General features: G+C 42.8%; 1 protein-coding gene across 2 annotated transcripts in view; it reads left to right on the forward strand.

The window, feature by feature from the left end:
- The first annotated feature begins 8,304 nt into the window (after positions 1-8,304).
- GEMIN8 (gem nuclear organelle associated protein 8) overlaps positions 8,305-13,066 on the forward strand; it is a 41,019-nt gene continuing 36,257 nt past the window's right edge. The window contains exon 1 of one of the 2 annotated variants that reach the window (XM_081858782.1): positions 8,305-8,391. The gene's annotated coding sequence lies outside the window, so the exon portion shown is untranslated. The remainder of the gene's footprint in view (positions 8,392-13,066) is intronic. The other variant, XM_081858783.1, reaches the window with a different exon arrangement.

Genomic DNA, 13,066 nt, shown 5'->3' on the forward strand with positions numbered 1-13,066 from the left:
AATGTGGATGGGTGTGTACTGGCTTTGAAACAGCACCCAAATATAGAGAGGCTAGTCTTGGCTTTCAAATTATGTAGTTTTTATTGAACAACTGTGTGAGAGCTAGCAGGTTGTAGCTAATGGGAGTTGTAGTCCAAAACGTCTGGACAGCACCAGGCTGGGTGAGAGGCTGGCCGACAGAGTAAGCTGTGAGATGAGAACAAATTGCTACTTGAAACCCCAGGTACATATTTCAGCTCAGCTCACCATGTCCCATCAGGTTTTGATGTCTATAATACATGACTAACAATGGGCTATTACAAGGCTGTTGCCAGAATTGCTGAAAGTATATGATGTGCTTAGAAACCTAGGAAGCTGCCTCATACAAAGTCAGACCCTTGGATCCAACTACCTCAATATTGTCTACACTGACTGGCAGCAGCCCTCCAGGATTTCAGACACAGTTCTCTTCCGACTCTACCGGGTGATGTTGGGGGTAGAACTTAGACCCTTCTGCATGCACAGCAGATGTTTTGCTACTCAACTATGATGGCTTTTTCCTCTCAAGGACTTTTACGTAGCCCTTTTTCTACACACAGCCCTTTTTCCAAACAGAGTTCCGCTTTGGAGAAAGACAGAAGTAATCATACCAGCCCAATCCTTTTTTTAAAAATGCTGAATGCCGCTTCTGACTCCTGGAGTCCTCCCCTAAAGTTTTAACATAGGGTAGGAATCACCATTCAGGCAACGCATCACCCAACTCAAGAAGTTTCATTCTCACTTTTCAGCCTCACAAATCCCTTCTGAGGGGCTATAGTGGCTGGTGAAGGCAGAGACCAATGAGAAGGAAAGCCAACTAATTCTGGCGTCATTTCTGTTGAGTTCCACAAAGGTGACACTGAGACGGAAGAGGAGGAGGAGGAAGAATCGGACAGGCAGCTCCACCCATAACAAGGCAGGCGGATGGGGCCTAGCTGAGCTTGGTGTGGCCACATTCAGACTAATGGGCCTGCCTCCGCGGCTGAGAACCTGCTCAGCCTTTTAAACATTTTTCTTCCGATCCTTGAGCCTTATCCCTGAAATCGTATAAGGCAAAACATTTCAAAGGTGTTTGAGCCACATTTGTTCCTTTTATTTTCCTGAACACTTTTGTGTGTGTGTGTGTGTGTGTGTGTGTGTGTGCACGCGCACACACACGTTTCTCCTCATAGCAACAAAACCCAAAAGGTATTGTATGATATACAGCGCCAAGCTACCAAGTTAATGCTGACAATGCTGCCATCTGTTGACCAAAACAGGATACTTTTAATCCAGAACCACTCATAGAATCATAGAATTGTAGAGTTGGGAGGGACCCCAGGGGGTCAACTTGTCCAACAAATCTCAGCTAAACCATTCACAACAGATGACCATCCAGCCTCTGCTTAAAAGCCTGCAAGGAAGGGATGTCTACCACCTGTTTCACTGTCAAAAAGCTCTTACTGCCAGAAAGTTCTTTCTAATGTTTACTTATCATCTCCTTTCTTGTAACCACTGGTTTGGATCCTAGCCTCCGGAGAAGAGGAAACAAGCTTGTGCCACTTCAAGTAACAGTCCTTTAGATATCTGAAGGTGGCTATCATATCTCCTCAGTCTCCTCTTTTCCAGCCTAAACATTCCTAACTCCTTCAACCATTCCTCATAAGGTTTGGTTTCCAGACCCTTTATAATCTTGGTTACCCTCCTCTGCACACACTCAAGCTTTTCAACAACCTTCCTTTCTGTGGTACAGTGGTACCTCGGGTTACAAACTCTTCACGTTACAAACGCTTCAGGTTACAGACTCCGCTAACCTGGAAGCAGTACCTTGGGTTAAGAACTTTACCTCAGGATGGGAACAGAAATCGCGCGGCGGCAGTGGGAGGCACCGTTAGCTAAAGTGGTACCTCAGGTTAAGAATGGTTTCAGGTTAAGAATGGACCTCCGGAACAAATTAAGTTCTTAACCAGAGGTACCACTGTACCCAAAATTGGACACAGTATTATTCCAGGTGTGGTCTGACTAAGGGAAAATGCTCTGTACTTTATAGAGAAACATTAATCTCTGTGTCCCATTTGTTTAGATATAAAATAAAGGCTGCATACTAAGTTTAAAATCTTAACATTTAAAAGTTATATTCAGATTCCCTGTGGAAAGCGCATTATTATCCTTTTTTTTTTAAATAAAAAACACACCTTTAAAGCCATTTTGGAAGCTGCATCTTATCAGCTGTGTGTGCATTTATAATCCATTGTGCCTTATCTGCTATTTTACTGCGGTGCGTTATTTTATGATTTTCTAGCTGCTTTCGTTGCTCTTCGCTTTCTTTCTTTAAAAACTTGCAGTCTATCCTGGGAGGGCATATGGTGCAGGTTAGAAATTAATACAATGAACAAATAAAGAAACGGGCAGAAAAATTCCAAAAGCAAGGAAGACGAGCAGAGGTATGTTCATGTACAGACATTAACAAAGAGGGAAGAATAGGAGAAGAAATACCGTAGTTAATGAAATCATGTGAGTTTGGTTTCCAGGTTTGTTATCATAAATGAGAACAACTAAGAAGGAAAGCAGAGCAAATGCTTCTTTATCAAGCAGAGATAAGAAATAAAACAGAAGCATAGTAGGGTTCATTGAGACTGTAGGTGGAAAATATAGGGCTACAATTGTTGCTAGTCCTGCTCAAGCCTCATCTGCACTATACATTTAAAGCAGTATCATGCCACTTTAAACTGCCATGCCCCCCCCCCCAATATTGGGAACTGTAGTTTATTAAGACCCCTGTTCCCTTCACAGAGCTGCGGTTCTGAGTGGTTTAATAGTCAATCATTCTATCTGTGGAAGTGCTGGTAGAGACTGTGGCTAGGAGTGCCTTTTAGCAGCCTAGGCATGGCAAAAAAAACCTCTATTCAATTTGGATTTAAAGGCAAACATACCAAATGTGCAGTTTCTGAAACAACACTTAAACTGAAATGCAGCCACCCTTCAAAAATTCATACTTCCCCAAATTTTGTAATGCCGTTTCTTACTCTAGTGTGCATACAAATGTATATATTAGTAACAAGAACATACAAAATGCATTATATTATGCAATCATGTATATTAGGCGTAATTGTGTCTTATAAAAGAAACCAAAATGGATAGAATTGCCCATACATAGCAGATTTATCAGCTACGGTCAGCTCGACCATGGGTCAATAAACCATGCACATCCAGTCAAATCCAAGTTAGACTTACTTTTTTTAAAAAAAAGATATTTATTAAAGTTTAAAGTTTAACAATTACAAAAAGAGAAAAAGAAAAAAGAAAAAGAAGAACAAACAGAAGTAATAAAAAAGATTACAATACTTCAAAAATAAAGAAAAATACAGCTAAACAATAACATTTAAAAACAACATCCAATATTTCCATATATTTATCTTTCATTTGCTTATTTCCATGACTTCCTCGCACCTCCCTTTTTGTATTCTTAATTCATAATTGTTTCAGCAAGTCCTTTCCCTCTTCCACAAATTTTGTTCTATAATTTATCTTAACGCAATTTAACCTTAAATATTACACTTTAACCCATTAACAATCCATTTTAGCATAATTCTTTATAACCTTTCTGCTAAGACCCTGTAAGTTCATTCCAGCATCTTTCTAACATTCATTAATTTTACAATGTTTCTGTAGATATTCTTTAAATTTCTTCCAATCTTCCTCCACCGACTCTTCTCCCTGGTCTCGGATTCTGCCAGTCATTTCCGCCATTTCCATATAGTCCATCAGTTTCATTTGCCATTCTTCCCTGGTGGGTAGATCTTGCGTCTTCCAGTATTTTGCAATAAGTATTCTTGCTGCTGTTGTGGCATACATAAAAAACGTTCTATCTTTCTTTAACACCAATTGGCCAACCATGCCCAGAAGCAAGGCCTCTGGTTTCTTCAAAAAGGTGTACTTAAATACCTTTTTCATTTCATTATAAATCATCTCTCAGAATGCCTTAATCTTTGGGCATGTCCACCAAAGGTGAAAGAAAGTACCTTCAGTCTCCTTGCATTTCCAACATTTATTATCAGGCAAATGGTAAATTTTTGCAAGCTTGACTGGTGTTATGTACCACCTATAGATCATTTTCATTAAATTCTCTTTTAAGGCATTACATGCCGTAAATTTCATACCAGTGGTCCTTAACTGTTCCCAGTCAGCCATCATAATATTATGTCCAACATCTTGTGCCCATTTAATCATAGCAGATTTCACCATTTCATCTTGAGTATTCCATTTCAACAGCAGGTTATACATTCTTGACAAATTCTTAACTTTAGAGTCTAGCACAAGTTAGACTTACTTTAGCGCACTGCACATAGAGCTGCCTTTGAAGATAGTGTTGAATGTTGCTGCTTGGTTGCTGGTGGGAGCAATTCTATACCAGCTGAACTCATTATTACCAGGTACATTTTGAAGTGCTGCTTTCAACATTTAAGGGCCTACGCAAACAGGTGGGGACTGGGCTATTTGAAGCACCTGCCTCAGAGGCCCTGCTCATGTGAAATCAATCCAGTGAAATCATGTGAAAACAATACAGTTTCAAGGCACAAGAGGCAGGGCCTTTTCTGCACTGGCTCCCAGACTGTGGAACTCTCTCCCTTTTGTAGTACAGGGTCTCTTAAAAGTTATGGATTTTTGAATGGCTATTGCTCACCCTCATCTGCTCCAAAACTATGTCAATGCACCTGTTCAGGGGTTTCATAGCATCTCCATGCTTTGTGAATGAAATGAGAGACAGGATTGGGCATTGTCTGCATATTGGTGATGCTAAAACCCAAACCTCCAGATGACTTCTCCCAGCAGTTTCATGTAGGTGCTAAAGAGCAATGTGGACAGAATAGCCTACTATTGAGGCACACCACGGACTCAAAGGCATGAAGCAGGGCTGGAGTATGTACTACTTTCCTAGTACCAACTTGTTCAGCAATGTCTATACTGACCAGAAGCAGTTCTGAAGGGTTTTAGGGAGGAGTCTTTCCTAGCTCTCCTGGAGATGCTGGGAATCAAGCTTGGGGCATTCCGCATGCAAAGCAGAAGCTCTTCCACTGAGCTAAACCCCTTCCGCAAAAGCAGCGTTGCTGCCGTGATATGGAGAAGTTGGATACCATGACCCAGTCACATTGGACTGGAGTTGCAAGGCAGAAATGATAACTCCCAGGAAGTTCAAAAACCGCAAGTAGAAATGTAGTGACAAGGAAGATCACTTAGTGTGCATGTCCTTCCGTTCTACCAGCAGAAACTCATTGCAAATAATCAAGGCTTCCTGGAGTTTTGGAGGAAGTGGGGAATGGGCTAAAATCCCAAACCAGTATCTGAATTTTCTGCTGAACAATGGAGAACTAACATGGCTGTTTGAAGGCGGAAACATGTCAGTTAGCTTAAGCTGGTGATGTCTTAAAAATAAACCTTTAGAACATCAAAGGGAAACTGACAATAGCTTGGTTGTGTCTCAAACAGCTTAAGATTCTGTTTAAGTATTTCTTGTTCCAATGAAAGATGGTTTTGAAGTTTAGAACCAGGCATGTATTTGAAAGGTGTAATCCTTTTTTTACTTTTGGAACACAGATTTAGTAATTGGAGCTGGAGTAAATGTAGGCATAAATGTCTCATTTTTGTCAGTTGTTTTCCTTTAATAAAAGAAACCACAATCTGCACTTTTGATGTAAGCCTACTTCCCACCAGTTCTCTGAAAACAATAAAGAGACCCCATTTTTTCATAGCTGATTTCCTGGTAAAGAGAGCACAGAATGCTTGAACACAGACGAAATGGTTTCTTTAACAGTTTTTTCATTCTTTCTTTTCTGCTTCTTTCCTTCATTACTCTCTCTTCTCTCCCTCTTCCCTCCCTACAGTACTGCAGTTATAAATACAGAATGATAGGTAAAGGGGACCCCTGACCGTTAGATCCAGTCGCAGATGACTCTGGGGTTGCGGCGCTCATCTCGCTTTATTGGCCAAGGGAGCTGGCGTACAGCTTCTGGGTCATGTGGATAGGATGACTAAGCCACTTCTGGCAAACCAGAGCAGTGCACGGAAACGCCATTTACCTTCCTGCCGGAGCAGTACCTATTTATCTACTTGTACTTTGATGTGCTTTCGAACTGCTAGGTAGGCAGGAGCAGGGACCGAGCAACGGGCGCTCACCCCATCGCAGGGATTCGAACCACTGACCTTCTGATTGGCAAGCCCTAGGCTCTGTGGTTTAACCCACAGTGCCACCCGCATTCCTTATGCAGAATGATATTCTGCATTAAATATGAGTCTTTTTGTTACACTTCTGAGTCTGTTTGTCCAGGAGACAATTGTTATTGATAGCTTGTTGTAAATAATCATCTCCTAAACTCAGGACTATTAAATGAAGGTGTTTGGGGGTCATTAGTCCCTCCTCCTTTTGTTTTAAAGTAGTGTCATTTTGCAGAGCTATTAACATTCTGTGAAAGCCAACTCTCCAGTTCCTTGATATTATACTGCCTCCTGTCTATCAGGCTGAAGAGGGTTGATGGGAACTATAGAACCAATTAAAACAAGACCGTAATGATAGACTTTGTTCAATACTCTATTAAAGAAAGCAGAGCGGCTGCCAGGCCTGTAGAGATCAAAGATTTCTTTTCAGTTTGCATGCAATTCCACTTCTGTAATTGCTTGGAGACCGTTTGGCTGCAAGCAAATGCTGTCTGTATTAGCTTGAAATGTCAGCAGCAATGAAAACATCATCAGAAATATACAAACATTCAGCTTTAGGTCAGTAGGACTCTCAACAAATGTGCTTACTTATGCAGCAGGTCTGCCTTCTCCAACTTAGCTGTTGGATTTAAACTCTCATCCTCCCAGCCAGCATTCAAGGTCAAAAACTAATGGGGTGGTCAAGCAATGTTATATATGTATTTTACCCAAAGATGCAAAGATTGCCAGCATGTACAAAGTATTCCTATTTATTTATTTATAAATTACACTGGCTTTGAGGATAAGCATTCAAAAGGCAGCTCACAACATACCAAGGCATGCCAAGGCTATAAAATGCACCAAAGCAAACATAAACTCACTAACTAGACTAAAACAGGAGTGAGTAGGTCCACAGTACCTTGGGGGTTAATCTGTCAAGGGGCATATGCTGGTAGTGGGTGGAGTCAGAACCAAGAATGGATGATGTGCCCCTTCTCTGTTTCTCTCTCTGTGTGTGCTTCCTTTTCTCCACATGAAATTAGCCATAGGTTAATTCTCTAGTTCATCAGAGAATACCATCCCAAGAACAGTTTAAAACTGTACAAATGTTGCATATATTAAATCAGGAGTGAGGAACCTCCAGCCCGGTCCTAATTAGGCCCATCAGGGATCCTAATTCGGCTCACAAAGTGGTTTTCCCAAGCCACAACCACTTGTCTCATGCTTGGTATCACATAGGACCCCGGTTGTGCAGCAACATCTGAACAGTTATGGAACAGAACTCCTCTCTCATTCCTATGGACAGCTTTATAATGTGTGGCAATGGTGAGGATTGCCTTTTTGTCATAGTGATGGGCAGTGCTTTTTTTTAAAAAAAATTGTTTAGGGTTACTCTCATTTTCCTACTCACATTGAAATACTGCCCTGCAATGAGGCCAAACTTAAGATTTACAAAATGTTTAGGGGTATAGGTACCCCTGCGTACCCTCAGAAAACAGCACTGGTGATAGGTGAGATACCTTCATCCCCATTCCTGTTTGGCTAGGTCATTCTGAGCTTCATTGAAACTTTGGACAAAGCTCAATAATGTTGTTTGCTTTGGTTGTGTGTGTGTGTGTGTGTGTGTGTGCGCATCCTTTTCAAGCTGTTGGGAGTCATAGCTTGTAAGTTATGGCACACGATGACACACACAGACACCAAGCCTGCCCATTGGGCTGGGAACCTCTGGCCTTCCAGATGTTGATAGACTACAAATCCCTGCCTGTTGGTCATGCTGACTGGAGCTGATTATTATTACTATTATTATTAACTACCAGCCTTTCACTGTTAAGGCGGGTTACGACATTAAAACACAATGTATTAAAAGCAGAGAGAGAGAGAGGGGGGGGGGACTGTAATTTACTCGAGCTTCAATTCCCAGCACCCTGAGCAAACTACAGTTCCCAGGACGTGGGATGGGTAGGCGCCTGCGTTGAACGTGCTTTAAAAGCATGAGGCATAGGCAGCCAATTCTCTTTCCGGGCACAGCGTTACTTGCTTCCGATCCAGCAGATGCCGCCCTCGCCCCGCGAAAGAGACGCAGCTCGGGCGTTTGGCTTCCCCGTAGCGGCGAGGCTCCACCTCTTCCCTTTCCCCGCCTGCAGGAAGGAAGAGCCGGGCGCGGCGCGGTCTTCGGTTCTTGCTGCGCGCCCTGCGCCCGAAGTATGTTTACCCCGATCCCAGCCGGTTACTTTTGCTTCCTGGGTGGGCAGCGGGGGGGGGGGGGCGGGGCTTTGCCGATGCCGCTGCTGAAGATGCCGCTCCTCTCCAGCGGAGAAATAGACCAGGAGTTCCCAAGGGCAGGTGCCCTGCTGCCCACGCTGCTCTGGCCGAGGAGAGGAATCGGATCCTGCTCTTTCCCGCATCCTGTTCCCATCGCCCCGTTTACTGCGCGCCCGCGAAACCACCTGGGAATTCGCTTCCCCGAGTTAGTGGGAGGGCGCGCAATGCCTTAGACCAGTGTTTCCCAACCTTGGGCCTCCGGCTGTTTTTCGAACTACAATTCCCATCATCCCTGACCACTGGTCTTGCTAGCTGAGGATTATGGGAGTTGTAGTCCAAAAACAGCTGGAGGCCCAAGGTTGGGAAATGCTGCCTTAGACCAGGCTTCCTCAACCTCGGCCCTCCAGATGTTTTGAGACTACAATTCCCATCATCCCTGACCACTGGTCCTCCTAGCTAGGGATCATGGGAGTTGTAGGCGAAAAACATCTGGAGGGCCAAGGTTGAGGAAGCTTGCCTTAGAGACCCAGCCAGACCATTTCGGCGTCTACTCTCTAACTTTGGCCACACCAGCCTTTCCCAGCCAAGATGAGCCATGGCTAAGGATACCCAACTGAGGAAAGGTGGTCTGTTCTGGGCTGCTGCCCTCAAAATACTTGCAAAATATATCAAGGATGCTCCTGAGGCCTTCTTGCCTTCTGCTCTTCAAGGTGAAGAGGATTAAAATTGGGCAGCTGCTTTATAAACAGAAGTGCTGTATTATTACTTTTTTAAAAAATTAAGCAGCCCCCTGTATATGATACCCATTCTCCTGAAGACTTGCTTGGCTAGGAGAAAGCTACCCCTGGTGGACCCCTGCCTCCTAGGCAGCTGTTAATTTATTGCTGGCATATATTGAGAACAACGAGTGATGCCATGGCTAGATTACAGAACTGAGACTGGAGAGCCAGGTTCAAATTTGTATTCAGCCCTGAAGCTCGCTGGGCGAAGTTACGTATAAAATGGGTGAGGAAAGTACTGTTGCAAGCCACCCTGGTGGAAGGGTGGGTTAAAAATGCAATTACTGTTAAGTAGATGAAATGAAAAATAAAGTCAAAGGTGTTGTGGGGCATGGAGTCTGGCAAGTTACTGTAAGTGACGGTTAAAGTCACTCTGCATACAAGTGACAAATCTTCAAAACAGAGATGCTTGCTTTATTGTGCTACTTATGTTTATGTAAACATCCCATTTATTGAGCAGAACTATTTATGGTTGGTTTCCAGGGCAGGGGTTGCTTGTTAGTTTATTTAGAAATCCAGAATTCAGGAAATGGTGTGTGATACATTTCTTGCGGGTGGCATAATACATCTTTTCCATTCTTATGCACATTTTATGTCTTGGTCTTGGCATAATAACTCTGCTGTAGTGGTTAGAGCATTGGACTAGGGCCTGGGAGACCAGGGTTCAAATCCCCACTCATCCATGAAGCTCACTTGGGTGACCCTGGGCCGGTCACAGTCGCTTTGCCTAACTTACCTCACAGGGTTGTTGTGAAGATAAAATGGGAAGGGGGGCGGAATCATGCCTTGAGCTCCTCTGAGGAAAAGCACCATATAAATGCAATAATTAAATATAAATGACTAACCTAGTTGGTGGGAAAATAGAGTGAAGCTGACATGGGACAACTGCTATTTTTTTAAAGTGAGAGATTTTGGCTAGGAACAATTGTACAGTGGTACCTCTGGTTACAAACGCTTTGGGTTACGAACACTTCAGGTTATGAACTCCCCTAACCTGGAAGTAACTGCTCCTGGTTGCAGACTTTGCCCCAGGATGCGAACGGAAATTGCGTGCCGGAGGCCCCATTAGCGAAAGCGCGCCTCAGGATAAGAACGGACCTCCGGAATGAATTAAGTTCATAACCGGAAGTACCACTGTATCCTCTTTCTGGTCTTTACTGCTGATAAGCCCATATATCAAAGAAATATGGGATCTAGGTAACATTTTAATTTCCAATTAAAAAAGCATTGCATTCTCTCTGTCCTGCCCTCCCTCTTTTATATCTTTGAAAAAACTAAGCAAATGACCATAAATACAGTAATATCCTAGAAGACAATGCAACCAACCTAACTACATTTACTAATCAGATATCTGCCAGTCTTTTGAAGTTTTCGTCGCTACAGTTCATCCTTTAGGCTGCACTCCAGTACCCAATTTCCTGTGAATAAATCCTGTTGAACGCATCAGGGCTTACTTTTGAGTAGACATACATAGGATTGTGCTTGTGTGAGTCAGATTTCCAGTGCCAGTGTTTCAGTAGCCTGAACTACTTGCCACTCCTCAAAGCTAACAGAAGCAGAATGAGTTACCCAAATACATATCTGCACACCTGCCCCCCCCCAAAAGTGTGTGACATATTGCATGGTTCAACTTTTCTTTATTCAAAATTTGGGTCACTTTGGTCCTGGTTTTCCTTTTAAATACATGTTATGTGCAGTCATGTCATGCTGAGATGAGCAGACTTAACTTTTCTGACACAAGAAATGAAATCTGTACAGGATTTAAAGCTGTACAGGGTTTAAATTGGTGCAGCTGTTGGACGTAGCAGTTTCAGAGCCAGCCACTCATGCACGCTTGGGGATTTGCATGCATGCGATAATTGATTACATTTACCATCAGAATTAACTTGTGCAGAAATGCAGGGTAAGGCTGAATGTTGAAGCAGAACAGAGTTTCTTAGAGCCTCCATTGCTTTAGATTTAAATCCCAAGCATTAACATACCACAAAAACTTAGAAGATGAATCGGATTTTTCTAGCAATGCTAGCAATTATAGAAGTCATAATGGTGAATGAAAGTCTGCCACTCTGTGTGGTTTTTATGAGGGACAAAAGGTTGACATTTGGGTGAGGAATCCACCTCTCTGTCTGAGGGAAAAGGTCAGAGACTTCTGATGTCTGCATAATCTAGAGGAGAGCTTTTAAATTGCCTCAGCAACTTTGTTTACTAGTAAAATGCTACTTTCTGCAGTTTATGCTGAAGGAGTTCTTCCAATTTGTTATGAATTTGTTCCTCTTTTCTTAAACCAAGTCCCTTTTTCTCATCATGGTGGCTGAAACAGATTAGCAATCTGAACCCTTTCTGCCATTAATCTATTCTCTCTTTCTCCATCCCCGTTAAGCACAGCCAAGACTTCGTAACCCACAATTCCACTTCTCAGGAATGTGGTGGTTTTCCCATAAAGCTACAGAACACGTTCCCTTGCCAGGGTCATGAATTCCTGAGAGGCCCCATGTTGGTGTTTATGGTTTTGCAACAGTGGCAATCAGCTGGGATGGAGGAAATGTTGCTTAGAGGAAGGATTAAGTGTGTAAAACAATGAGAACTTTTGCCACTGGGTTAATTGCAATTGTATTAAAGTGTTCTGGCACAGCAGATTCCCTTAATATTTTGTGAGGTATAAAGGCTTCAGCCACCAAGAGTGGGCGAAAACTGCCCTTATCAGCTTCTTGCCTTTATGGCCCTGTATCGCTTTTTTGTCTGTCTGAACTTGAGGAGGATACTCTGGATCAGGGGTTCCCAAACGGAAGTCCATGGACCACCAGTTGCTCGCAAGCTTCATTCAGGTGACCCACGGCATCTGTGTAGAAATGCAATTAAAAATCATCCAGCACCAAGGGCCTTCTGGCGGTTTCCTCCCTGCGAGAAGCGAAGTTACAGGGAACCAGGCAGAGGGCCGCCTTGGTGGTGCTGCCCGCCCTGTGGAATGCCCTCCCATCAGATGTCAAGGAAATAAACAACTATCTGACTTTTAGAAGACATCTGAAGGCAGCCTGTATCGGCAAGCTTTTAATGTTTGATGTTTTATTGTGTTTTTAATATTTTGTTGGGAGCCGCCCAGGGTGGCTGGGGAAACCCAGCCAGATGGACAGGGTATAAATAATAAATTATTATCATTATTATTCCTCTTCTCCCAGGCATTTGACTAATTAAACAATCTATGGCCCTTTAAACTGTGAGGGTTTTAGTTTTTGTTTGTTATTATGCTATGTATTTTTTGTGGTTTTTTTATATTGCAGTTTTATATATTGCGATCTTCTGGTGAAGGGCAGTAAAGAAATTTAATACATAATAATAAGAATCCACATGGGACCAGATAATATTTTCATTTACATTAGGGATGGAAAATCTGTGTTGTTGGATTTCCATCAGCTCCCACCCTGGATTTATAAAATGAACTCAGACAAGCAGCACCCCCAGTTCATATAGTTTTGGTGCCACCTTGTGACGGAAATCAAGAGTCCTGCACACAGTGGCTTCAACAATCAGCAGCTGTTCACAAATTGAACTTTTGAGTCCACAGTTATGTTGGCTCCCATCAAGCTGCCAGTTTCTCGAAATGCAAAATGAAAAGTGGAAAACATTTGCCCTTGTCTGAAACACTTCTGCATATAACTGGGACAGTTCAGAGGTGATTCTTTTTGATCCAGGCAGTCAGTCTATTAATAAAGATATTTGGCCAGCTAAGCTTTACTCAGAGTAGAACCCATTGAAATTAATGGACCTAATTTAGTGTTCATTAACTTCAGCTGGTCTACTCTGAGTCAAACTTAGTTGAATGTCACCCTTTTGCCACC

Source organism: Podarcis erhardii (genome assembly GCF_964252035.2).
Source record: "Podarcis erhardii genome assembly, chromosome: 4".
In the NCBI taxonomy this organism is placed as follows: Eukaryota; Metazoa; Chordata; class Lepidosauria; order Squamata; family Lacertidae; genus Podarcis; species Podarcis erhardii.